The sequence below is a fragment of the Loxodonta africana genome, chromosome 20 (assembly GCF_030014295.1).
Source record: "Loxodonta africana isolate mLoxAfr1 chromosome 20, mLoxAfr1.hap2, whole genome shotgun sequence".
In the NCBI taxonomy this organism is placed as follows: Eukaryota; Metazoa; Chordata; class Mammalia; order Proboscidea; family Elephantidae; genus Loxodonta; species Loxodonta africana.
In genome coordinates this window covers 13,285,696-13,313,486 of record NC_087361.1, presented here as the reverse complement: position 1 = coordinate 13,313,486, position 27,791 = coordinate 13,285,696, and the positions used below count along the sequence as shown (strand labels likewise).

Below are 27,791 nucleotides of genomic sequence, written 5' to 3'. Positions count from 1 at the left end.
ACAGAAACAATTGCATTTCTGGTTAACGAAGATTCCAATGAAGGAGTCATTAAGAATTTCCCCCGAAGCAAAAGAATTCTATCCCCAAGGAGCAGGCTCTTGAACCCAATTACTTACTCCCTGGAGAATCTGGGGACAGTGAAGTCCCACGGCGTGACCTGAACGCCACTTTGAGGGCGTGAGCAGCTTGGAAAACCAAGCCGCCTCCCTTAGCAAATGCAGGCGCTTAAGCAAGCTCCGGGCGTGCCTTAACTTCACCCCACGAATAGACTGAAATCAGTCTGTTTAAACAAACCAAACTAGTTGCCTAAAAGAATGGGCGAAAGAGCACCAGGGCAGGGCCGAGCCCCGGGTGCCGAGCGAAGCCCCCGCTTCCCCCGCACCTCGGCCCCCAGCCCCTCCCGGGCCCGTGGCCCCCGCCGAGTGCCACATCAGCGCCGGTGCTGGGCTTCCAGGTTCCTGCGGGGGTGCAGCCAGAGGGCCCGGCGGGCGGGGCGGCCCGGAGCCCCGTGGGAGTGGCGGGCTGGTGGGCCAATCGGCTGCAAGCGAGGATCCGTGGCCACCAATGAAATGAGGTTTCTGCCAGCCCAGGCAGCTGAAGCTCCTGCCCGCGGGGGGACCAGATGCGGCACATCTGGACAGCTGCTCCGGGAAACCGAGCAGCCCCTTCGTGGGCCCGACGTCAGTTGGGCACGTCCCCCACGTCCTCTTCTTCCAGCCACTTATTTATTAATTTTCCCAAAGAAGCATCCAGGGACCCAAGCTTAAAACTTTTTTCTCCTCCTAATGAGAGATGAGACCAGATCCCACCCAAAACACGGTTTAATTTTCATGGGGCTCTAGGATCAAAAGAACAGAATCAGCAACAACAAAAGCCCAGCCGCTGTCTGATTTAAAACTGGCAGAGTGGGAAAAATAGTGTTCAGTAAACAGAGCGAGTTGGGTAAGTTTTGGATACGTGCTGGGTATCGTGTTTCTCCCGCTGTGGTCTCTATTCTAATTTCAATCCTGAGTCTTTGCTCTTCTCACTAGCCCTTCTCTTGATCAAAGGGAGACAAATATCGAAAATGTTGCTTCCTGCCACAAACTGCACAGACCCTCGGCTTCCTTCTCTTCAGCTTTGCTAACGTATTTATTTTATGTTTTTGGTCGTTTGTATGTTTTAAAAAATTTCCTGTTGTAAGACCCTCCTAACTTCAAAGTTAAATCTACTGATAAATTTATTTTTCTCTTCTCTCTGTGAGAACAGAGTATATATTTATCAAGCTGTTATCTTTAACCGTCCACTACCCCCCGGCTGTTTTTGATGGCGGGGGGGTGAGAAAATTATCTGGCTTATTCAGAATTAACAAACCTTTGGCTTCCGTTAGTAGGATGTTTAATATTAAATTATTTAAAACCTGGATTGCATAGATAATTGCTGGATTTTCCACATAAATTCCAGTGAAGTTGTAACCTAAATACATGTCTTTTCTCTATTCTCCCATCCATTGTAGGACGCCCAAGTTTCCTTATGATTGTTAAAAAGTACATTAAATGTGTGACAGACCCCTTTGTGCATAATAACCTTAAAATTGTATTTTAAATCCGTGATTCTATCACAATAGTATTCAAGATGATTAGCGTTATATACGTATACTTGCGGATAATTCTGGTACATATTTTAGGATTTAGAAATGGAAATGATAGAAAATGTTTGAGTTGAGTGAGTGGCCTAAGGCCCGTTCCATTCGAAACATGTGTAATTTCCTCTGTATAACGAGCTGGACTCGAGCCATTTGTCATATACTATCAGGGGAGGTCTAGACAGAATCGACTTTTAGTTTTTGGCTCAAAAGCAGGAGGTGAGAAGTTGGTGACACAGCTGTAAGTCGCAGAGTGTGTTTTTGATTCCGAAAGGCAACGCGCAGAGTGGGTGGAACAGCTGAAGCAGTTTTCAGGGATGCAGCTTTAGAAGGAGCAGTATCGAAGAGAAGCAACATAAGGAGTAAGACCTCCTGGTTCAATTCACAACCCTACTGAGTGGCCCTGGGCGAGTTAATCCGTTTGTGCTTCAGTATCCTTCTCTGTAATACAGAGAAGGTGTTGTCTTGAAAATTAGATGTGTTAATGTACATTAAACACTTAGAATAATTTCTGGAACACAGTGTCTTTGCTGTTGTGCTGGCTCTTCTTTGCCCTCCTCCCTAGATCCCTCTGCTGCACATTGGTTCCCCCAGCTACCACTCTGACCCCTGCACCAGCAACTGGAGTTTATTGAGTGTTGCCATTGGTGAGCCAGGCACTATGTGAGGCTGTAAGAAGAGAGTCTTGAGAGGGGAGTGAAGTTATCACACGCCTTAGAGATCTCTAGAAGGTCTGGGAGAGCTAGAGATGGAAAGAGGCCGTCTCATTGTAGTGTGACTTCATGGAAATTATAAAGTTATGAGTGTTATTGTGCAAACAGATGAACCCTCTGCATCCTACTGGCCAGGGGTGGGGGCAGGGGATGGTGGCAACAGTCACATCCTGGGCAAAGTCTTTGGAAAGTAGCCTGGGTAATGGCCACTTTCTGGGAAAGAATTTTGTCCAGCAGTTTTGGCTGGGAAGAAAGGGGTCATAGGGCAGCAGGTGGCAGACATCCTGGAAGGGAGGGAAAGCATGGGTGAAGGCACTGAGGCTGGAAAGTGTAGAGCTATTCTTGACTGAACTGGGTTGTGATGCAGGATAGTCTGCGGGAAGTGAGCAGGAGGAAAGGCTGGAAAAGTGGGAGAGGTCGGAGAGCACTGCATAGAAAGCCTGATGGGGAAGGAGAGGTTTAGGGGGGTAGATTGATGGGGGACCATGAGCTGAACTGACAATAGATTACATAGTGGAGGTGTTTCTGGAACCTTCCATCTCAGTAGTCTAGTCTCCAACTCTTGCCCAGCTTACTCTCCCCATCTCCTCCACTACGTCTGTGACCTCCCTTCAGGACCTGCAGGCTGGGTGGGCAGGGCTGGGCGGTGAGTCTGGGCCTCATTTTCTGGGTCCATTTTTTGGTGGCTGTCTTGGGAAGCTCTGCCTAAGTGGTCTGGCATCTGAGCCACTACCCAGGCTACATTCCAGGATCAGGCTAACATTAAAGTCCTTGACAGGGGTGTGATTATGCCTCCCTCCCCGCCCCAGTAGAGTGCAGAGTAGCTCATTTATCTGCACAACAACACTTATAACTTTATAATTTACAATGACTGCAGTAGATAAGGCCTGTAATATGTACCTATGTGGAGTCTTGGTTTGCAGTTTGCTTGCTTTATCGTCCTTGAGGGCATTGTGCTATGGCAGAGAGAACTTACGCTCTGGCCCTGGCTCTGCCACTGACCACCTGGATGACATCAAGCAAGACACTGAGCCATTATGGCCCTCTGTGCCATCATCTGTAAAATGACCTTCAAGGTCCCTTCTCCTTGGGTGATCTTTTATTCTTCTCCGCCAGCCTTGGCACAGTCTGTTGCTCTCAGATGTCTATTTGATACCTCTATGACCAACATTTTCTGGCCACTTAATAGACACCAGACATCGTTTTGAGTACTTGACATGTCTTAGCTCATTTAATCCTCACAGCAACTCTGTGAGGGTTGGTACTTATTAGAATCCTGTTTTATAGTCGAGGAGGCTTGCCCAAGGCCACACGGTGAACAAATTGCAGGTGCAGACCCAGGCTGTTCAACTCCAGAGATAAGCCTTAACCATTAGACTACACGGCCTTAGGTGTGGTGCTGCCACGGCTGCTCTTCTTGGTCGTGGTATTGGTAGTCAAGAAGTTCATGGAAGGAGGCTCATGGTGGGGGGCACATTTGGAGAAACCGAGTTAGCAAATTTTGCCTGGGTGGACTAGAATATCAGCATGAGCCTTGCCTATGGAATGTACTCTATATAGAGACAGGAGACATTTTATTCATCTATTAGATGGATCTCACTGTCGGCAAGTACTCTGTCTTTTCACCTTGTTGGACCAGAACCCACCATAGTACCTAGACTTATAGCAAAAACAAAACAAACAAAAAACCAGAAACAAACAAAAAAACCAGTTGCCATTGAGTTGATCTTGACTCCTGGTGACCCCGTATGTGTCCGAATAGAATTGTGCTCTGCAGGGTTTTCAGTGGCTGATTTTTCAGAAGTAGGTCACCAGACCTTTCTCCTGAGGTGGCTCTGGGTAGGCTTGAAATGCTAGCTTTTTGGTTAGCAGACAAGCACCACCCAGGGAGTTCGGACATAGAGTAGTAGTCACGCAGTATTTGTCAATTGAATGATTTTCCCTTTTGAAAAAGGAATTTGTGGCCACAGTATTTGTAATTTTTAAAAATAGAGAAACTATGAAATATTCAAAGGCTTGTGGAAAAATGAGGCAGATGCCGGGTAAACATTCCACTCCTATTTTTTAGCCATCCTGATTTCTCACCCTATTTCTGGAGATGCTGTGGTTTGGGGTAAGGACTTCTCATGGTGAAGGTCTCTGTAAGGCTATGTAAGGTCTTCAGTTATTAATAACACTCCATCTAGATTTGATGTCTTCTTGAAAATTCATTTTTTACATTAAGTACTGAATCAATTTGAAGACATTATTTGAAAAATATTTAATTTGCTACTATTCCCATCACCTTAATGGGGTCACTGTTTTCAAGATAGCATAGTGGCTAAGCACATAGGCTTTGGAGTCAGACTGTCAGGGTTTGAATCCCAAATCTGTTTCTTACTAGCCTGATCTTTAGCAAGTCATTTTCTCTAGAAGGCTTTATTATCCGTCAAATGGTGATATGTAACCCTTAAGTGAGAAAATCCATGTAAAGCATTTAGCATAGTGCCTAGCTCATAGTAAAATCTATACCTGTAAGCAATTCATTTTTATCAACCATTATAATGTTCATCTCTATATAGACATCATTAGCACATATGAAGCCACAGTCTAAAAACATTGATTTATTCTTGGCTTGTTTTTCGAACTTTGTCTGAAGTGCTGATCTCCCCTCCCCCCCGTGGAATTACTCAAAGTTTCTACTCTTTGTTTCCAAGGAAGAAAGATTATTGCTGTGGTGAAAGGGCATCAGCTGCTGAGAGCTTGTTGTTGTTGTTAGGGGCCACTGAGTTGTCCTCAGGGCTTCCTTGCCTTTGCTCTCGCCCCCTGTAAATCATGTGCCACAAAGCAGTCAGAGTGATTCTTTACAAATACAGGTAAGGTCGCATCATTCTGCCACTTACACCCTTCAGTGGATTCCCATTGCATTTAAAGTCCCGATGTTCACCATGGTCTAAAAGGCCGAAGCTAATCTAGCCTTGCCTATATATGCCCACTCCCTTCTCCATCCTGGCTTTCCCGAATGCGAATGAAGTACTAGAATGCTCCTTAGAAGCAAGGATGACTAGACTATGTCTCACACACTTTGGCCATGTTGTCAGGAGGAATCAGTCCCTGGAGAAGGGCATCACGCTGGGTAAAGTAGAGCATCAGGGAAAGAGGAAGACCCTCAATGAGATGGATTGACACGGTGGTTGCAGTTATGGGTTCAAACATAATGATTGTGAGGATGGTGCAGAACTGGGCAGTGTTTTGTTCCGTTACATAGGGTTGCTATGAGTCGGAGCTGACTCGACTGTACCTATTAAGAACAACAATGAAGTACAGTCAGGCTTTGGGTAAAAATAAGTTCAAATAGGGAGGTTTTTAACAATTTGGGATATGACATACACTTCAGATTTGTCCTTTCCTCTACTAAATTCACCATGGAAAAGTGCTTCCATCGCTTTATGTCTAGCAGCAGAGGCCTTTCCACTAGTTTTATGATGAACAAGTTGGCCAAAACCAAGTCCCAGAAAAGATTTGTGAGCAGCTCTGCTTGTTAGTGTACCTCAGTGCTCTTCCTCTGGGCTCAGCCTGAAGATGCCCATATTCTGCACATAGCTTTTAGGTGCTTTTTAGGCTGTTTTTTTCCCCCCAGAAAATGGGTCTGTTGTGAGCCAAGATGGGGAGGGGTCATCCCAATCACTCTCAAAATTGGGGAATAAAAGGCTGGTGGTTGATTGTGGGGTCTCTGGGTGGCACAAAGAGTTAAGTGCTCGACTCCTAATGAAAGGTTGGCAATTCCAACTCACTCAGAGACACCTGGGAAGAAAGGCCTGGCAGTGTGCTTCCAAAAGATCACAGCCTTGAACACAGTAGGGAGTGCAGTTCTACTCCGCAACACATGAGTTCCCTTGAGTTGGAATTGATTCGTTGGCAACTGGTTTGGCTTTTGATGTAGTGCGATTGTTATTGCTGTTGATGAAGGTTCTTTGGTGGAGAGCAGGATTGCCGTCTTTGTGTTAATTATTTAATGAGCTAAGGGGAAAATGGGCATGCAGACCAAACAGTCTTCTGGCTGGTTTGGTTTTTGGCCTTGGTGCTTGCTGCCCAGAGAGCCTCTTGTAGGGAGGCAGCCAGCATTCTCTCCCCAGCTCACTATTGCTCTCCAACCTCCAAATGGTGCACTACTAAGGCAAGGAATGAAAAGGAGGTAGTTAGATCCAAAATGGCACCTTTGGTCTCAGAGAGTCATGGTTCCTAGGCAGCATGCTTTTATGGCTGGAAGAGGGTTGGAGGGCGATGCCTGGCCTGGATATCATTTCAGGCTGACCTTCCAATATTCTCCTTCACTTTTAATCTATCGCCTATTTCAATGATTTTCAGACTTCTAGCAGAGGATTTTATTGTCTTTCGTTAACGAATTGTCATGGCAATGTCAACAGTTCTCAAATTTTACTGGCAAGAAATTCATATTCAATAGATCTGGAGATGTGGTGTAGGAATGTGCATTTTTATCAGGTATCTCGAGTGATTCTGAGGTAGACTGTTCAAGACCTTACTTTGAAAAACAGTGGTTTAAGAAGTATCTTTTATGTGTATTGAAATTGGTATTGGGTGCAAAGTGGAGTGAGCTTTAAAGACATTCTGCTTCTGCCCAAGTTGGAATAACAGGGCCATATTCACTCTTCTGCCTGAAACAACCAAAGACAATCAGACAAAATATATGAAACCGTGGGTTTTGAAAACACTGGAATCAGGCAATAAAGTGAAGTGATCTCCAAGAAAAGGGTAATTAAAGAGGCAGACCCTCCCACTGCCCCAGCTGACTACCTGGAGAGAGTCACCAGGCTGAGAGACTCAGGGAGGGGAAATCTAGGTGAAAGCCTGTGGACTCGGACTCCCTGAGTTGAGGAGAAGGAGCTGAGAACCTGGGAAACTAAGGTGGCTTGAGTTTATAGGACAGTGTAGGAGAAAAGAGAGCTGCACTGAGGGAGGAGCCCAGAGATCTGCAAAGATCCCCCACGAGTATTTGAATCATCACACATGCATCGGGAGACTACTAGCGACTGGGCCTGGGGTTGGAAGGACTACAGAACAGAGCCAGCACTTACCCAGGGCCAGGAATATTGCCTGTTCCCTCCAGCTGGACTGGAAAAAACTCATAATTCACGGGGTGTTGGGTAGAACAGTTGGGAAGGTCTTGCCTCAGTAGTGGGGAATAATTAGCCCTCTACTGAGCTCTGCTCCAGGCATGCCTAACAAAGCATAAAAACAAGACCTGGAGGAGTCAAATGGCTTCCAAGTCATACAGCTGCATCCCAAAACAGAAGTTTAACAATATTTAGAGGAGTTAAAAAATACCCAGTGCTGGTAAAGTACAGGGTCAGTGGAAAAGAGGAAGACCCTCAACAAGGTGGATTGACACAGTGGCTGCAACAATGAGCTCAAGCATAACAAGGATTGTAAGGATGGCGCAGGACTGGGCAGTGTTTGGTTCTGTTGTGCATAGGGTCGCTATGAGTCGGAACCAACTCGACGGCGCCTAACAACAACATTTGTATTTGCATAAAGAAACATAGGAAAGATACAGAAGAAACTAATAAAAGTGAACATCTAAAGGGGATGAAGGACGAAAAACAAAACACTCAAATCAAAGACATGACATACTAGGCATAGTTGTCCTTAGATAAACCTGTTGCTGTTGAGTCAATTCTGACTCACAACGACCCTATAGGACAGAGTAGAACTGCCCCATACAGTTTCCAAGGCTATAATCTTTTTGTTTTTTAGAGTAAAAATATTTTGAATCTGATTTTTTTAATTATTATTGTGCTTTAGATGAAGGTTTACAGGCCAAATTATTTTCTCATTAAACAATTAATACACACACACACACACAAAAATACCCAGTGCCCGACAAGGTAAAATGCATAATACCTAGCACTCAAAAATAGTAAAGAAGCTGTATTTAAAATGAAAACGTACAATCCCTGACTGTCCTGGACATGTGCTGCCATACATTTTGGTACCATTAAAAAGTCTAAGAGTTGAGGCCTCCACTGTAACATTTTGTGCATAACAAGCCAGAGACTGCCAAACCCTGGTCTGTGTTGATATTTTCCTTGGCTACTGAGATAGCATTTCCTCTTTGATCTCTATTATTGTTTTAAAAATATTTTTTCCTGTGTTTGATACCTCCAACCTCCATTGGATTATGGCAAGGTGAACTCAGCTAAAATATTGGCCGACTATGTCATGTATCCTTAGGGGCTGAAGGTAGGAGTTGAGAGTAGTGGTAGGGGGAACTAATTTTCTGAGGGATGACTCAGAATTAAAGACAGAAGAGAGCAGCAAGGGCCAAACCAGGGAAACCAAGATCTTGTTGACAGGTCTAAGGGGTTGGCTAAGCCAGAGTCCAGAGCCAAAATCCTCTGGAACCCACCAAGAACATGGAGAGTGAAGTGAGTGAAGTCCTGTTAGGACTGTGAACAAGACTCAAGAGTCATGTCTTGGCTTCATTTGCAGAGGTTCAAGCCTGGGTCAGGGAGGGATCTGCTGGAACCAGGCATGGGTCTAATGCTGTGGAGGTCCGTAAGTGAGCTCCAACCTTTCAGCTTGGGCAGTCTTTTCCTCCTCCGAGAATTGGGAAGTTTTTAATTTGCTCCCCAGTCCTGTTTTTCTGATCCACCACTGACATGAAGCCCAGAATGACACCCTACGCTCTGGACATCTCTACTTAGATACTTTGCTGTAGAGCAAAATGCCTTCTTTAGCACTCAGCACTTCGTCATTCTTTCCCACCCTGCCTGTGCAGCTATGTGGCTTTTCTTTATGCCACCTCTATGTAGATCTCTTGTCTGCTTGAAAACTGTCTGTTTCTTTAAACATTGTAGGCCAGATCAATTTTTAGGAAATCTCCTACTTGAAGATGATGACAAGATATCACTACCATCATTTGATAGAAATTTTACTTTCTTTGGAGGGTGAGGTAGGGGTTAAAGTATTAATCTTTGGGAAAATTTTAAGTCAGTTTGTTTTTAAAGAAGAGGTCTTAAAATGATTTTTCCACCTAGAAAGGAAGTTTTCAGTTAGTGGTCTTGGAAAACTCTACTGCCTTTCCCAGTGATGGTACTACAGATCGGAAAACTGTAAGTGGAATGTAGGGTTGGATGCTAGTTAGTATTCTAATGATCACTACAACAATCCTAGTGGCAATATTATAATATTTAGCAACATCAGCACTGGATAGTAGATGGAGTAGGTTTATCACTTTAATTTCCTTCCAAACAGCATGGAGTGGAGAGTGTTCTGTGTCTCTCTAATGTTTTCCAATGAGAAAGAGATAAAATGAGAGCTAGAAAGAGACTAGGTGAGCACAGGTGGAGGACCCTACCACCATCTGATGAATTTAGGACTGCCTTTTTTTTTTTTTTCTACTCCCAGACATTTCTAGGGCCATTGAGACTAACAGAAGACTCAATCAAGGACAAAGATTATGCTTTCTGGAAAGAAATGCACCCAAAACTTGATATAATCTAATTGATGGCTTGTTAATAGTGATGAGCATTGTTGGTTTCTGTTTGTGACATTGTTTTTTGTTTATTCACGTTTTATGATGATAATAAGTAAGAGAGGGTGGGGTAACTGGGTGTAACTGCTTTTGTGCCCTGCTAAGTGGCTGTATTCTTATTGGTTCTCAGATGGGAGTTGATTTTTCTACAAGATGAAAATTAGCTTGATAACATGAAACCAAAAAAAAAAAAAAATTAGCTTGATAACATGAAACCATAGTGAAGGCAAAAAGAGTATTTTATTTTACTCATTTTTTCATTTCCCTACTTTTGAGTCTTTCCTTGATTCTCATTCAACTTCCCCTCAAACCTCATAATTGCCTTCGGATGAGCAACTTTCTCTAGGGCCTCATTTGTGCAGAAATTGCTCAGGATTTAGAAGAGGCTGTGATGGTATAAGGAAACCCTGATGGTATAGTGGTTAAGAGTTTGGCTGCTAACCAAAAGATCTGCAATTCAAATCCACCAAGCGCTCCTTGGAAACCCTATGGGGCTGTTCTACTCTGTCCTATACGGTCACTATGAGCCTAGTTTTTTGTTTTTGTATGATGGTATAAAGGAACTCTGGTGGTGCAGTGGTTAAGTGCTCAGCTGCTAATTGAAAGGTCAGTGGTTCAAACCCACCAGCTGCTCCACAGGAGACAGATGTGGCAGTCTGCTTTGGTAAAGATTTACAGCCTTGGAAACAGTATGGAGCAGTTCAACTCTGTCCTATAGGGTCAGTATGAGTCAAAATTCAGTTTGATGCAGTGGCTTTGGTTTTGGTTTTGGATGGCAGTATAATACCCCTTCCCCCTGAATCTTATTTTCTGGATTGAAAATGGGATTAATGTATCACTCTAGGGGTCCTATTTTCCTAAAATTAAGAGAACCTGATTTCTTTTTTCTAATGTCTTGAGGAAAGGAGTTTTTGAAAAGTTAGGGATGGAAAGAGGTCAACTGAGGGAATATTTTGATTTTGAGGTGTCCTGATGTTGGCATGAAATTAGTCCTTGTGAAAACAAAAGAGTGGGCTACCGCTGAAAATCTCCCACTCTGACCCCCAGAGAGCACGACCTCACATTTTCTGGAAAACAGTATTGGCTTTCAACAGAGCCCAGTTAAGCTGCTGAATTTTCCTTTCATCACATTACTGGTCAATGATGATCCGAATCATGAGGCATATTGCCAGATTTGGGGATGGAATTGGAATATCCTTCATGGTGAACTTGGTAAGGCCTGAACAATTAAATTTTCAGTAAAAGCCACAGGCTAGAAGTCTTTCATTTTTCCTTTACTCTTTGGGTGTCAACACTTTACTCTTCCATGTTTTAGTTAACAAATGACATTTAGAAATATCCTTTCCTCCACTACTCCAGCACCAAAGTTCATCCTTGTGCCTTTTTTCTCAATTGTTCAAAGACTATGTGGACATAAAAACTGGAATTATTTCTATGGGTACAATTTGAGAAACAAATCATCTAGGACAATCCTGAGTCCAAGGAGAATAAAACAGTGAGAATAAAGGTGAATGAGTATTTCTTCTGGTTCTCTAAGTCCAGTCGGAGAAGTGATAAGCAAGTTAGCTTACATTAACTGAGCATCTTACTCTTATAGGAAGGATCAATATACTAGTGTTTGGAGAAAGCAGTTGCTTACATGACATCCTTTTAGGAAAGACTCTGTGATTGAATTGAGCTTCTCCACTGGCCTCCCCTATAAGCTTACCCTTATCTCCAATCCATCGACTGTCATTAATCACATTTCTCAAATTGATTTGTTAGAGGAACTGTTTGGCTCACAAGATAAGTGAGTTTTGATTAACGGTAGTAGTGAAGGAAAGGGTGAAGTCCGCTGATTAGTTCTACTGAGACCCTAGGTGGCGTGAAGGGAAAGGCCAGGTAAAAGGCAGAGAGAAGAAAGAAGTAATCAAGCCAAACTCCTCAAAGGTTCTGTTGCAAGTCAGCTCGAAGACTAATTTACTACACTAGCTTAGCTATAAGGTTGAAACTTACGTTTTTTTGTAGCTAACTTTTATAAAATTTCAACTGTTTACTAAGCTGACGACCAAAGAAATATCTTCCAACTTGATAGGGTAGAGAAATATCTTTTCTAACCAGGGATGAAAATTATAGAAAAGCTTCTTCTGCCAAGAACTCAGATTTCTTAATGGGTGATCTTTCCAGATCAATGTACAAGGTTAAATTAATTGGTGCTCAGATAATCTCAAGTAAATAAGTACCAGTTACAGGGGCAGAAAGCTTTTGAGCCCCCTGTTGGGACAGAGATGCTTGTGGAAGCCCAGTTCAAGATGATGTTAGAAGTAAGAGATTAACAACAATTACTAATAATAAGATAGAACAATTATAACAGTAAACTGTAATGGAAGGTATGTGAATGAAGGAGTGAGACAGTGTGAGATTTCATCATACTATATACTCATTTAACATTTTTGAACTGTGGTTACTGCTGATAACTGAAACCACGGAAAGCGAGACCGCGGATAAGGGGAAGGGGTGTTACAGTACTGCTCTGCTGTCACTGCCCTAAAATTCTTCACAATTTATGAACAAGGGATCCTGCCTTTTCATTTTGCTCTGGGGACCACAAATTGTATAGCTGATTCTGTCTGTATCTTTCAGGGTTACTCAGGTATAACAAGAGGGAGAAAAAATCTGAGGCTTATTTCCTGACCTGCCTCCAACCTCATTTATCCAGACAAGCACCTAAAGAAACTGCTGCCCATTGTTTTGTCTTAATTGATTTAATATACAACCGCCTTTAATAGAAAGTTTTCAGAGGTCTGTGTGTCCCCTATTAGAGCATTTTACATACTGATTTAGAGCCTGTATTTAAAAGGATGACTCAGGTCATGGCAACATGGGGTAACTGTGTCTTTTTGAAAATAAGCTATTTTCTAAATCCCCTTAGTTGACTTTGCTTTATGTAATGAGAAGGCACCACCTCACATTTCATAGGGGGACTCCATATCCACCCCAAAACCAAACCTATTCCTACTCATAGTGACCATATAAGACAGAGTAGAACTGCCCCGTTGGGTTTCCAAGGAGTGGCTGGTGGATTCAAACTGCCAACTTTTTGGTTAGCAGCTGAGCTCTTAACCACTGTGCCACCAGGGCTCCATCCCAGAAGGTCTTATTTCTTAAGCAAGAGCCAAGAGAGACTCTTATTGGCTAGTGGGTCCAAATGCTTAAACCAGCACCAATTACTGTGATTACTTATTCCTGAATTTTCTCAGTCTTCATTAGATACAGCTCAGGTGAGGACTGGAGCATTTATCTACTTTCCTTATGTGGGTTGAAATGGGTATGAGCTGGTTGGCTCAGTAGGTTGGCCCAGGTCAGAGAAGCAAAGTCATGGGTGCACCTATTCCCTGTGGGAGCCTTCTACTTTTACCAGGCTTACACAGTGGATACCTAAGATGGCTGTCTGAACAATCTTAAAGAAATTATTAATCAAGAGGCAGATTTAGAGTGTGACTAAATGTGTGAGTCACAGCTATTGGAGATGCAATAGTGCCTCCTTGATTTCAAAGGACAGTGTTATCTGGTAACCTGGGAGCATGCCCGGTGGGCTGATAATCAGATTTGCCATGTCCAATGACACTAATTGCAGGATGCTATTTTATGGGCTGGGTTTCTATAAGTTGGGTGGAGGTGGAGGCCACTGGCAGTGAACACAATGCCCTGGGAGAAGCCAGTGAGTAGGAGGAAGAAATTTCTCTGGGGCTGTTGCAAGGCTCATGCTCATGAAATATGCTTGTCTTTCTCAAGCATTCAGGAGCATCTGCCAGGATTGTTAGGTGCTGAACGACACATCCTCAGTGATTGTGATTTGGGGGTTTTGGCCAAGGTTAAAGTGTGGTGCGTGTTAATACTATGGTTTCCTATTAGTTGCTTTTGTCGTGTGTGCACACGTGTGCATATGTATGTGAGTGTATGTGTGTATGTGTGTGTGTGTACAAAATTGACTTTAGGTGTCAGGTTACGGCCTGTTGGTTCTTTTATTCCATTGTTAAGTTGTCGGTATTAACTAAGAAGCAAAGGCTGAATTTTAGCTTCTTTTTTAACCCTCCTTCCCTAGTTCTAAGCTACTTGGTTTCTAAGACCAAAGCTAATGAATGACTCAAGTGAGAATTACACTGGAACAACCAAGGGTTAGTTCACTATTTCTAGAGTACCCTTCATTTGAATTCTGTGGAAAGAGCAAGGACTTTAGAGTCATATACACGTGGTTTAAATCCTGGCCATAATGTGTATTTGCTGTAACTTAGTCTCTCTAAATTTCAGTTTCATTATCTGTAAAATGGGAGTAGTAATACTTGCTTCCCAGAGTGGTAAGGATTTAAGAAGATATTGTTGGCAAAAAGCCCAGGGCAGTGTCTGTCATGTGGCAGAAACTCAATAAATGTTATTGTTTGTGGTGCAATGAATTACTTAATATGGCCCTTCTGAGCATAGTCTTTGTAACTCCCACCAAATGACTAGATGAGACTATGTAAATGAGGTACTTGTGGCCCATCAAGGGGCTTGGATAGCTCGCTAATAATGTAAATAAGGTGCACAGCATCCTTGTCGGGGTGGGTCCATGCAAATAAGGTATATGGAACCGTAACGAGTGGATTGGTCACTTTTGCCACCCTGCTAGGTTTAAAATGAGCCATCCCAGAGGTGAGAAGGGAGGATATCACTGAGACTAAGAAAGAAGAGCCAGGAGTGAGTGCGTCCTTTGGGCCCAGGATCCCTGTGCTGAGTAACTTCTGAAACCAAGAGACAGAGAGAGAATGCTGTATCACCAAAGGTGGTAAGAACCAATGGCAGAGACACAGTGGCAGCAGAGGCAGGAGACTGGCATGAGACCAGCAGGAGATGGTTTAGTGGGCTTCCTGGCCCATGGAGCAAGAAAGTTGAGTACCTTCAGGAAGGAGGCTTACTGGCAGAGTAGGGTGCCCCTGGCCACTTGTTATACCTAGGTTTGACAACCCGTGGAGCTAGAGTTAAGCGCTTACTATCTAGTTAAGGCCGAGGCTTGCTATCAGAGTAGGGTGCCTCCGGGCACTTATTGGCAGAGCTAACAGAGCTTTGTAACACTTGCCTGAGCAGGACAAAGGCCAGACTGAGGGACTGAAGGCCAGAGAGAGATCTGCCTGCAGGCATGGCTGAGAAGAGACTGTCCTGATCGAAGAACTGTATCCTGAGCATTCCTGAACCTGAATTGTAACTGTTACTTCTCTAATAAACTCCACAACTATGAGTATGGTCTGTGAGTTCTGTGTGGCTATTGCAATGGATTATTGAACCCAGCAGAGAAGTGGAGAGTGGTGAGAGGGAATTGATAAAAAGGTTGGAGAGAGGAGGTATGTCTGACCTCCGTCTCGTAGGAATCAGCCTTGGGCTGCTGATCTTGATTCTCCTTCCTTCTTGTGAAGTTAGATGAAGAGGTCAGACGCCCCTGCCATGCTATTTTTACATTGCCTTTAGCTTGTCAAGCCTTCCTCTAGTCCCCTCCCCTTGCTTTAGAGCCACAGCCTGACATCCCTGACTCCCCTAATCACAATCATCTCCCCAGCCTTCTTATTGTGGATTGTAGCTGAGGAAGAGGCACGACTAAGGCTAGCCTAGTTATAATGATCCTGTGGTAATTTCATTTCATTTTATGTCAGGATCTAACGTGGCTGAGTAGGCCGAATAGGTATGTGAAGGGATGTGTCTTAAATGCTGAAGTATACTGGACTTGATTTCTGTGATATTTTCTTTCACTGGGACCTTCAGGAATTTGGCAGCTGAAGCATAGGCTTTCCATCCAGCCTTTCCATCCACTCAACACATGTTTACCGAACTATTGTGTGCTGGGCGCAGTTCTAAGAGGTTGGGATAAAGCAGTGAAGAAAAATAGACAAAAATCTTGCTTTTATGGAGTTTTCTTTCTATTGAGGGAAGATAGACAATAAACAAAATAAGTCAGTAAATTAAACAGTATGTTAGAAGGGGATGTATTATGGAGAAAATAAAGCAGGAAAAGGGCACAGAAGTGCTGAGATAGCTTGCAGTTTTAAATAGAGCGATCAGAAAATGATATTGGAGCAAAGGCTTATAGGAGATAAAGAGGAAGAGCATTTCAAGCAGGAGAAGCAGCTCGTGCAAAAGCCCTAAGATGGACATGAACCTGGCATGTTCCAGGAGAAGCAGGGAGGCCAGTGTGGTTGAGAAGGAGAGGAGGAGAAGAGGCTGGAGAGGTGACAGGGGCTAAATCATGCAGGGCTTTTTAGAATCTTGTGAGGACTTGGGCCAATTTAACATTTCAACAGAATAAGGCTGGCTCCTGTGTTGAGAACAGACTGAAAGGCACCAGACTGGAAGCAGAGAGGCCAGGTAGGAGACCTTTGTAATAACCCAGGCCTGAACCAGAGTGGTAGTAGTGCAGGTGGCAAGATGTAGTCAGGTCCTGGATATGTCTTGAAGGTAGGGCCCCATAAGATTTTCTAATGGGTCGAACGTGGGAAGTGAGAGAAAAAGGAGTCACGGATGACTCTAAAATTTTTGCTGTGAGCAGCTGGGAGGAGGCAGTTGTCATTAAGTGGAAAGGACTGTGGGCAGAACAGGCTTAGTCAGGAGTGTCAGGAGTTCTGTTCTAGGCAGTGCTGAATTTGGGATAGATGACATCTGGGTGGAGATGCTAAGTGGGCAACTGGATATAGGAGTCTAGAATTCAGGGGAGAAGTCTGGGCTGGAGATAAACATTTGGGAGTAGTATGGTATATGCATCATATTTAGAATCATGTAATGAGGTAGACAAGAAAGAGTTCTAAAAACCAAGCCCTGGGAAACCAGAAATTTAAGAAGCTGGGGAGATTAGGAGACACCAGAAAAGAAGTTAAGGGCCAGTGAAATAAGAGGAAAAACAACAGAAGAATGTATTTTAGGAAGAAGGCAGTGATCAGCTCTGTGAAGTTCTACTGATGGCTCAGGTAAGATGGGGAAAGGATTTATCATTGTGGGGGTATTTGACGATCTTGATAACAGAGATATAGAATTGGGAAGGACCTGTAAGGAAGGGTAGAATGAGGTGGGGCAAGATGAAGGTAAACTCGTTGCTGTTGAGTTGATTCCAACTCATGGTGACCCCATGTGTATCAGAGTAGAACTGCGCTTCTGTCTTAGGCTGTGTTCTCTAGAGGAGCAAAACCACTGAAACCAGTAACCAGTTGCCGTTGTGTTGATTCCGACTCATAACAACTCTATAGGACAGAGCAGAACTACCCCATACAGTTTCCAAGGAGTGCCTAGTGGATTTGAACTGCCAACCTTTTGGTTAGCAACTGTAGCTCTTAACCACTATGGCACCAGGGTTTCCAGAAAACCAGTGAAGCATATACATATATATATAGAGAGAGAGAGAGACAGAGATAGAGAGAGAGAGAGAGGTTTATCTCAAGAAAATGGCTCACACAGTTGTAGAGGCTGGCAAATCCCAAATCAAGAGCAGGCTGGTGGCTTCTTCTGACTCACAAGATTGCGGGGGTTGATGAACCCAAAATTGGCAGGTCAGGCAGAAGGCTGTTGGCCCACAGGGCTGAGGGAGCTGGCAAATCCCAAGATCTGTGGGTCAGGCAGAAATCTCCTGCCTCATGGGGTTGTGGGAGCTGGCAAATCCTAAGACCTGTAGGCCATGTGGCAGGATGCTGGTTCACATTCCAAGAAGAGGAGGTCAGAGGATGAGAGGCAGATGTAGGATCCAGAGAGAGAGTGAGACTTGCAGGAACATCCACTTATATTACTGGAGGCAGGCAACACCCCTAAGTAAACTCTTTTTCAACTGATCGGCTGATCGCATCAGATTACATCATGGAGGTGGTTACATTATATTACATTATGGAAGAACAATCAGTCCAGTGTCTGCCAAACCATCGAGAATCATACCCTAGCCAATTTGACACATAACATTAACCATCTCAGTCTACCCCAACTTGGCACCTGAACACATCTCCTTAAACCATACATAACCTCTAAATAAAGACAATTATGAAGTTATACCTGGCTCCTAACATGATAGAACTAACTCGTGTGCAACTGAAAACACACTAGCCCCGTTTTTATCTCATATTTTATACTAAGTATTGGAATAAGGGAGGGAAGAAAACAAAGACATTTGCGATTATATGTGTAGGTGTGTGTGTGTTTGTGTATATATAGATACGTATATATATATATGTACATGTATGTACAAAACCCAAACCAAACCCATTGCCATGGAGTTGATTCTGACTTGCAGTGACCCTATAGGACAGAGTAGAACTGTCCCATAGGGTTTCCAAAGGGTAGCTGGTGGATTCCAACTTCCGACTTTTTGGTTAGCAGCCAAGCTCTTAATCATTGTGCCACCAGGGCTCCATATATATATATATATATATATAATATATATATGTGTATATATATGCTGTTTTTTTTTAGGTACTGTCAAGTCTCTTCTGACTCATAATGACCCTATGTACAACAGTACCAAACACTGCCTAGTCTTGTGCCATCCTGACCATTCCTGCTATGTTTGAGCCCACTGCTGCAGCCACTGTGTAAATTCATTTTGTTGAGGGTCCTCCTCTTTTTCACCGACCCTCACTTTACCACGCAGGATATCCTTCTCCAAGAATTGTCCCTCCTGCTAACACATCCAAAGTACGTGAGATGAAATCTCGCCGTCCTTGCTTCCAAGGTGCACTTTGGCTGTACTTCTTCCAAGACAGATTTATTTGTTCTGGCAGTCCATGGTATATTCAATATTCTTCACCAACACCACAATTCAAAGGCATCAATTCTTCTTCGGTCTTCCTCATTCATTGCCCAGCTTTCACAAGCATACGAGGCAATTGAACATAATATGATTTCAGTCAGGTGCACCTTAGTCCTCAAAGTGACATCTTTGCTTTTGAACATTATAAAGAGGTCTTTTGTAGCAGATTTGCCCAATGCAATGTGGCATTTAATTTCCTGACTGATGCTTCCATGGATGTTGCTTGTGGATCCAAGTAAAATGAAATCCTTGACAATTTCATTATTTTCAACATTTATCATGATGTTGCTTATTGGCCCGGTTGTGAAGATTTTTATTTTCTTTATGTTGAAGTGTAGTCCATATTGAAGGCTGAATTCTTTGATCTTCATCAGTAAGTGCTTCAAGTCCTCTTCGCTTTTACCAAGCAAGGTAGAATCATTTGCATATTGCAGGTGTTAATTAGTCTTCCTCCAAACCTGGTGCCACATTGTTCTTCCTGTAGTCCAGTTTCTTGGATTATATGCTCAGCATACCGATTGAATAATATGGTGAGATGATACAACCCTGATGCACACATTTCCTGATTTTAAATCATACAGTATCTCCTTCTTCTGTTTGAATGACTGCCTCTTGGTCTACGTACAGGTACCTCATGAGAACGATTAAGAGTTTTGGAATTTCCATTCTTCACAAAGTTATGCATAATTTGTTATGATCCACGCAGTCAAATGCATTTGCATAGTCAATAAAACACAGGTAAACATTTTTCTGGTATTCTCTGCTTTCAGCCAAGACCCACCTATCATCAGCAATGATGTCCCTCATTCCACATCCTCCTCTGAATTTGGCTTGAATTCCTGGCAGTTCCTGTCAATGTACTGCTGCAACCACTGTTGAATTATCTTCAGCAAAATTTAATTTGCATATTATATTCTTTTGGATCATTCTTCTTTGGAATGGTCACCAATATGGACATTTTCCAGTCGGTTGGCCAGGTTGCTGTCTTCCAAATATCTCGGCATAGATGAGTGAGCACCTCCAGTGCTACATCTGTTTGTTGAAACATCTCAGTTGTTGTTAGGTGCCATCGAGTTGGTTCTGACTCATAGTGACCCCATGCACAACAGAACGAAACACTGCCCTGTCCTGAGCCATCCTTACAATCGTTATTATGCTTGAGCTCATTGTTGCAGCCACTGTGTCAATCCACTCGTTGAGGGTCTTTCTCTTTTCCACTGACCCCGTACTCTGCCAAACATGATGTCCTTCTCCAGGGACTGATCCCTCCTGACAACATGTCCAAAGTATGTAAGACGCAGTCTCGCCATCCTTGCCTCTAAGGAGCATTCTGGCCGCAGTTCTTCCAAGAGAGATTTGTTTGTTCTTTTGGCAGTCCATGTTATATTCAATATTCTTCGCCAGCACCACAATTCAAAGGCGTCAACCCTTCTTCGGTCTTCCTTATTTATTGTCCAGCTTTCACATGCATAAGATGCGATTGAAAATACCATGGCTTGGGTCAGGTGCACCTTAGTCTTCAGGGTGACATCTTTGCTCTTCAACACTTTGAGGAGGTCCTTTGCAGCAGATTTGCCCAATGCAGTGCGTCTTTTGATTTCTTGACTGCTGCTTCCATGGCTGTTGATTGTGGATCCAAGTAAAATGAAATCCTTGACAACTTCAATCTTTTCTCCATTTACTGTGCTATTGCTCATTGGTCCAGTTGTGAGGATTTTTGTTTTCTTTATGTTCAGGTGCAGTCCGTACTGAAGGCTGTGGTCTTTGATTTTCATTAGTAAGTGCTTCAAGTCCTCTTCACTTTCAGCAAGCAAGGTTGTGTCATCTGCACAACGCAAGTTGTTAATGAGTCTTCCTCCAATCCTGATGCCCCTTTCTTCTTCATATAGTCCAGCTTCTCAGATTGTTTGTTCATCATACAGATTAAATAGGTATGGTGAAAGAGTACAACACTGACGCACACCTTTCCTGACTTTAAACCAATCAGTATCCCCTTGCTCTGTCTGAACAACTGCCTCTTGATCTATGTAAGTGTTCCTCATGAGCATGATTAAGTGTTCTGGAATTCCCATTTATCGCAATGTTATCCATAGTTTGTTATGATCCACACAGTCGAATGCCTTTGCATAGTCAATAAAACACAGATAAACATCCTTCTGGTATTCTCTGCTTTCAGCCAGGATCCATCTGACATCAGCAATGATATCCCTGGTTCCACGTCCTTTTCTGAAACTGGCCTGAATTTCTTGCAGTTCCCTGTGGATATACTGCTGCAGCCGTTTTTGAATGATCTGCAGCAAAATTTTGCTTGTGTGCAATATTAATGATATTGTTCTGTAATTTCCACATTCAATTGGATCACCTTTCTTGGGAATAGGCATAAATATGGATCTCTTCCAGTCAGTTGGCCAAGAAGCTGTCTTCCATATTTCTTGGCATAGATGAGTGAGCACCTCCAACACTGCATCTGTTTGTTGAAACATCTCAATTGATATTCCATCAATTCCTGGAGCCTTGTTTTTCACCAATGCCTTCAGAGCAGCTTGGGCTTCTTCCCTCTGTACCATTGGTTCCTGATCATATGCCACCTCTTGAAATGGTTGAACACTGACTAATTCTTTTTGATATAATGACTCCATGTATTTCTTCCGTCTTCTTTTGATGCTTCCTGAGTCGTTTAATATTTTCCCCATAGAATCCTTCACTATTGCAACTCAAGGCTTGAATTTTTTCTTCAGTTCTTTCAGCTTGAGAAACGCCGAGCGTGTTCTTCCCTTTTGGTTTTCTATCTCCAGCTCTTTGCACATGTCATTATAATACTTTACTTTGTCTTCTCGAGAGGCCCTTTGAAATCTTCTGTTCAATTCTTTTACTTCATCAGTTCTTCCTTTTGCTTTAGCTTCTCGACGCTCAAGAGCAAGTTTCAGCCTCCCTGACATCCTTCTTGGTCTTTTCTTTCTTTCCTGTCTTTTCAGTGACCTCTTGCTTTCTTCATGGATGACGTCCTTGATGTCATTCCACAACTCGTCTGGTCTTCGGTCACTGGTGTTCAGTGCATCTAATCTATTCTTGAGATGGTCTCTAAATTCAGGTGGGATATACTCAAGGTCATATTTTGGCTCTTGTGGACTTGCTCTGATTTTCTTCCGTTTCAGCTTGAACTTGCGTATGAGCAATTGATAGTCTGTTCCACAGTCGGCCCCTGGCCTTGTTCTGACTGATGATATTGAGCTTTTTCATCATCTCTTTCCACAGATGTAGTCAATTTGATGTCTGTGTGTTCCATCTGGCGAGGTCCATGTGTATAAAAAAAATAGTCGCCATTTATGTTGATGAAAGAAGGTATTTACAATGCAGAAGTCGCTGGTCTTGCAAAATTCTATCATTCGCTCTCCAGCATTGTTTCTATCACCAAGGCCATATTTTCCAACTACTGATCCTTCTTCTTTGTTTACAACTTTTGCATTCCAATCAGCAGTAATTATCAATGCATCTTGATTGCATGTTTGATCAATTTCAGACTGCAGCAGCTGATAAAAATCTTCTATTTCATCATCTTTGGCCCTAGTGGTTGGTGCATAAATTTGAATAATAGTTGTATTAACTGGTCTTCCTTGTAGGTGTATGGATATTATCCTATCACTGAAAGGTTAGTACTTCAGGATAGATCTTGAAACGTTCTTTTTGACAATGAATGCAACACCATTCCTCTTCAAGTTGTCATTCCCAGCATAGTAGACTGTATGATTGTCCAATTCAAAATGGCCAATACCAGTCCATTTCAGCTCACTAATGCCTAGGATATCAGTGTTTATGTGTTCCATTTCATTTTTGACAATTTCGAATTTTCCTAGATTTATACTTCATACATTCCAGGTTCTGATTATTAATGGATGTTTGTAGCTGTTTCTTCTCATTTTGAGTCATGCCGCATCAGCAAATGAAGGTCTTGAAAGCTTTATTCCATCCACGTCATTAAGGTCGACTGTGCTTTGAGGAGGCAGCTCTTCCCCACTCTTCTTTTGAGTGCCTTCCAACCTCGGGGGCTCATCTTCCAGCACTATATCAGACAAAGTTTCGCTGCTATTCATAAGGTTTTCACCAGCTAATGCTTTTCAGAAGTAGACTGCCGGGTCCTTCTTCCTAGCCTGTCTTAGTCTGGAAGCTCAGCTGAAACCTGTCCTCCATGGGTGACCCTGCTGGTATCTGAATACCGGGGGCATAGCTTCCAGCATCACAGCAACACACAAGCCCCCACGGTATGACAAACTGACAGACATGTGGGGGACATCTCAGTTGGTATTGAGGAAGCATGAAAAGAAGATGGAAAGAATACACAGAGTCACTGTACCAAAAAGAATTGGTCGACATACAACAATCTCAGAAGGTAGCATGTGATCAAGAACTAATGGTATGGGAAGGAAGAAATCCAAGCTGCAGTTGGTATTCCTCAATTCCTGGAGCCTTGTTTTTTGCCAATGACTTTAGTGCAGCTTGGATTTCTTCCTTCCATACTGCTAGTTCTTGATCACATGCTACCTTCTGAGATTGTTGGGCGTTGACCAGTTCTTTTTGGTACAGTGACTCTGTGTATTCTTTCCATCTTCTTTTCATGCTTCCTGTGTCATTCAATATTTTGCCCATAGAATCCTTCAATATTGCAACTTGAAGTTTGAATTTTTTCTTCAGTTCCTTCAGCTTGAGAAATGCTCAGCGTGTCCTTCCCTTTTGGTTTTATATCTCCAGGTCTTTGCACCTTTTATCGTAATACTTTGACTTCTCGAATCGTCCTTTGAAATCTTCTGTTCAACTCTGTTACTTCATCATTTCTTCCATTCTCTTTAGATACTCTATGTACAAGAAAAAGTTTCAGAGTTTCTTCTGACATTCATTTTGGTCTTTTCTTTCTTTCCTGTCGTTTCAATGACCTTTTGCTTTCTTTATGTATGATCTCCTTGATGTCATCAATCCCGCATCTCATCTGATCTTAGGCCATTAATGTTCAATGTGTCAGATCTATTCTTGAAGTGGTCTTTACATTCAGGTGGAATGTACTCATGGTGGTATTTTGGCTCTTGTGGACTTATTTTAAGTTTCTTCAGCTTAAAGTCAAACTTGCATATGAGCAACTGATGATCTGTTCTGTAGTCAGCCTTTGGCCTTGTTCTGATGATATTGAGCTTCTCCATTGTCTCTTTCCACAGATGTAGTCGATCTGATTCCTGTGTATTCCATCTGAAGAGGTCCATGTGTGTGGTCGTCATTTATGTTGCTGAAAAAAGTACTTGCAATGAATAAATTGTTGGTCTTGCAAAATTCTATCATGCTACCTGTGGTGTCATTTCTATCACCCAGGCCATATTTTCAAACTACCAATCCTTCTTCTTTGTTTCCAACTTTCACATTCCAATCACCAGTAATTATTAATGCACCTTGATTGCACGTTTGATTAATTTTAGACTGCAGAAGTTGGTAAAAATCTTCAATTTCTTCATCTCTGGCGTTAGGGATTGATGTGTAAATTTGAATAATAGTCATATTAACTGGCCTTCCTTGTAGGAGTATGGGTATTATCCTATCACTGAAAGGTTTGTACTTCAGGATAGATCTTGAAATATTCTTTTTGACAATGAATGTAATGCCATTCCTCTTCAATTTACCATTCCCGGCATAGTAGATCATACAATTGTCCAACCCAAAATGGCCAATACCAGTCCATTTCAGCTCACTAATACCTAGGATATCAATTTTTATGTGTTTATTTATTATTTAATTTTGGAAGACTTTCAATTTTCCTAGAGTCGTACTTCATACATTCTATGTTCTGATTATTAATGGATATTTGCAGCTGTTGGTTCTCAGTTTTGTTCCCGCCACGAGACACAACCCTGATTCCATTGAACTGGACATTAAGAATGCCACTGGACTATTTTGGGCTCCTCCAGACTCTAGATCAACAGGCAAAGAAGGGAGTTACCATATCGGCTGGTGTGGTTGATCCTGGCTGCCAAGGGGAAATAGGATTGATAGTGCATAAGAGCATGTCTGAAATACAAGAGATTCTTTAGCATGTCTTAATACTACCATGCCTTGTGATTAAACTCAATGGAAAACTGTAGCAACCCAATTCTGACATGTCTACTAATGGCCCAGACTCTTTAGGAATGAAGGTTTGGGTCACCCCACCAGGCAAAGCACCACGAGCAGCTGAGGTGCTTGCTTAGGGTAAAGGGTATACTGAATGGGTGGTGAAAGAAGATAGTCCTAAACACTGGCTATTACCACGTGACCAGTTGTAGAAACAAGGACTGTGATTGTTTTTAGTATTTCTTCCTTGTTCTGTTATACATGTACGCGTGTGTGTACATATATGTTTCCTTTACTCTTTACTGTGGAAGCTGATGAATCCCAGAATTGGCAGTTCAGGTGCGTGTTCCAGACACACTCTTCTTTAGCTCCATTGTGTAATTTCAATCTGATTTCACCTTGGTAATAATCAGAATCAATCACACCAGCCAATATGGTAACTCCTTTCTTTAACTGTTGATCCAGAGTCACAAGGAGTCCAAAGTGGCCAGGCAGCATTCTTAACTTCCAGTTCGATGGAATCAGTGTTGTGTCTCCTTGTGGAAGCATTCCTCCCTTTAGAACTAAGACCTCTATACCCGCAGAGCATAGGGTTTCAGGGATAGGAAGCAAAAATTTTGCGAGTAGGCCACTAGGGTAATAGTGAGTGGTGCCACTCCCATTTTCACCTTTTGGTTCCTAGACCATGAATCCTGGCTACGGGAGAAACGATACCATATATTGGATACCAGTTTAGACCATATATAGCCTCCTGGAGAATATTGCCCCAATCCTGCAAGGTATTGCCACCTAGTTGGCACTGTAATTGTGTCTTTAGAAGGTAATTGCATTACATTACATTATGGAAGAGCCATCAGTCCAGTATTTGCCAAACCACTAAGAATAATAGCCTAGCAAAGTTGACACATAACATTAACCATAGCGTCTTCAATGCCTGACTTTTCAGAAGTATGAATTTTTTTTTTTATGCTACCAGAACTTTCTTCCAAGGAGCCTCTGGGTGGACTCAAACCTTCAATCTTTCAGTTAGCAGCTGAATGTATTAACTGTTTGTACCACTCAATGACTACCTTGTTGGGGTTCGGGGCCTATTGTTACTTCCCTTCCCATCTGGTGGTAGAAATGTTGCCACATACCTAGTCCTGAGAGGGGACAGTCCCAGGCGCAGCTGCACACATGCCCTGAGATCTGGAGGGACAGGCTCTTCCAGGAGGATGCTGTTTGGGGCATGATCATGGGGGGCAGGTTGTAGCTTACTCTCATTTCCTCCTGGTAAGGTCCCAAGAGTAACTATTTGCATTTTAGCACCTGTTTTGTTAAAGTGCAGAGGAGGGTAGAAGGAACTCTTGAAATAAATTACATTTCAGGGACAAGAAAGCGCTCATCACTATAATGAAAGGAGAGAAGAGATCAGAACACGTGAGGGAGCCTCCTCAGCTATGCCTGTCACTGTTTAGGGCTATGATGATCCCTGCAGGCTAGGTGGGGGTGGGGGTGGGGGGTTGGGTGGGGTGGGTTGCAGTGAGTGGGATGGGATGTCTGACTAGCATTTCTAAAGTGATCGTGAAATTTGGCAGATATTTAAGGGGGTCTCTTTCCTGGGCCAATGGGTGAGCAAGCTGGCTTGGGTATGGCTGGCTTCATTTGAAGCACCAGGAGATCTCCCCTGCAGGGTGCTGTCCACAGTTTGCGGACTGCCTTTTTGTTACCACCAACCAGCAGTGCCTCCTGCCTCTCCTCCTCTTCCCTCCTGTTTATTCACTGAGTCCTCACTATTTTTTGTTCGGGAAAACAGTAATCGTTTGGGAGTACAGAAATTAACTTTTGGGTTTTCATTTAGGGCTGTGATGATGGTAGTTACTGTTAGGTGCCATCAAGCTGATTCTGACTCATACCGTCCCCATGTGACAGAGTAGAACTGCTCAATAGGGGTTTTGGGGGCTATAATCCTTATGGGAGCAGATCTCCAGGTCTTTCTCCCACAGAGCTGCTGGGTGGGTTCACACTGCCAAGCTTTTGGTTAGCAGCCAAGCACTTAACCATTGCACCACCAGGGCTCCTTAAGATACTAATAGATGGCCCATAAAGAAGAAATTGGTGGGTCCTCTCTTTGCTGCCCCTGCTGGGTTCTGCTCTATTGTCAATGCGGTCTTATACATCTACCTGCCCTGTTTTTTGTTTGTTTGTTTGTTTTACAAAATCATCCCCAGTCCCACTCCTATAGACCCCACAGAGACCTCCAACTCTGGGCAGCTTGATGTGACCCCTTGTGGGGGCTGGGCTCTGGACTCGGGTCTTTTCCCTGCATCCCTTGGAGGTGCAAGTAGGCACAATTTGCCTACACAGCTTGTTGCTTTGAACAACAGTGGCCTTGACCTTCCCTATTTTCTGTCCTTAAGACTGGTGGGAGCAGAGTATCTCACCATCAAGAAAAGCCTCTCACTTTCCCTGTCTCGATCCAGGAGTTGGGGAGGTAAAGGGAAACAAAGAAGTTGAAATCATCATGGCGTCACGGCTGTTTCCGGGACCTAGAAGCAACCTTTGCGGAACCAAGATGGAATGGGATTCCATCATGAAGAAGCTCTAGTCTTTCCCATGGTGGGTGATGAGAGGGTAAATCTTTCATTAGCTTTGAGGAGGGTTATCTGCCTCTCTGGCTGAGGTGAGGCATGATGGGGATTAGCATTAGTTTCCTGTTTGTGGTGTCTGCCCCACCTTGGTTGGAGCTGTTTAGGTCCCAGAAACAACTCCTCCTTGGCTAGGGATGTCGCAGGGCTACGCCAGCCTCAGCACGTACACGTACACATGCACACATTTCCTCAGGGCTGTCCACCCCCAGGTCACCTTGTGCCAACTGGGTCCTGCCTTCTCCTGCCCACTCGGGCCCAGGGTGAGCTGGTGGGGCTGGCCTGGTGCCCTGTGGAGTGGCCAGTGCCCCCTTGCCACATTCATCTCCTGCCCTCCTCCAGTAACCTTGCCCCACTACAGCTCAGGGCTCATTTGCCATAACCGTGAAGTGAATTTCTGACTGTATTAGTAATATG

General features: G+C 43.3%; 1 protein-coding gene across 2 annotated transcripts in view; it reads left to right on the top strand.

Annotated features, from left to right (window-relative positions):
* Positions 1–630: 630 nt before the first annotated feature.
* The window catches only part of TMEM45A (transmembrane protein 45A), a 115,854-nt gene continuing 88,693 nt past the window's right edge, over positions 631–27,791 (top strand). For both annotated transcript variants that reach the window (XM_023559049.2, XM_003418944.4), the window contains exon 1: positions 631–943. The gene's annotated coding sequence lies outside the window, so the exon portion shown is untranslated. The remainder of the gene's footprint in view (positions 944–27,791) is intronic.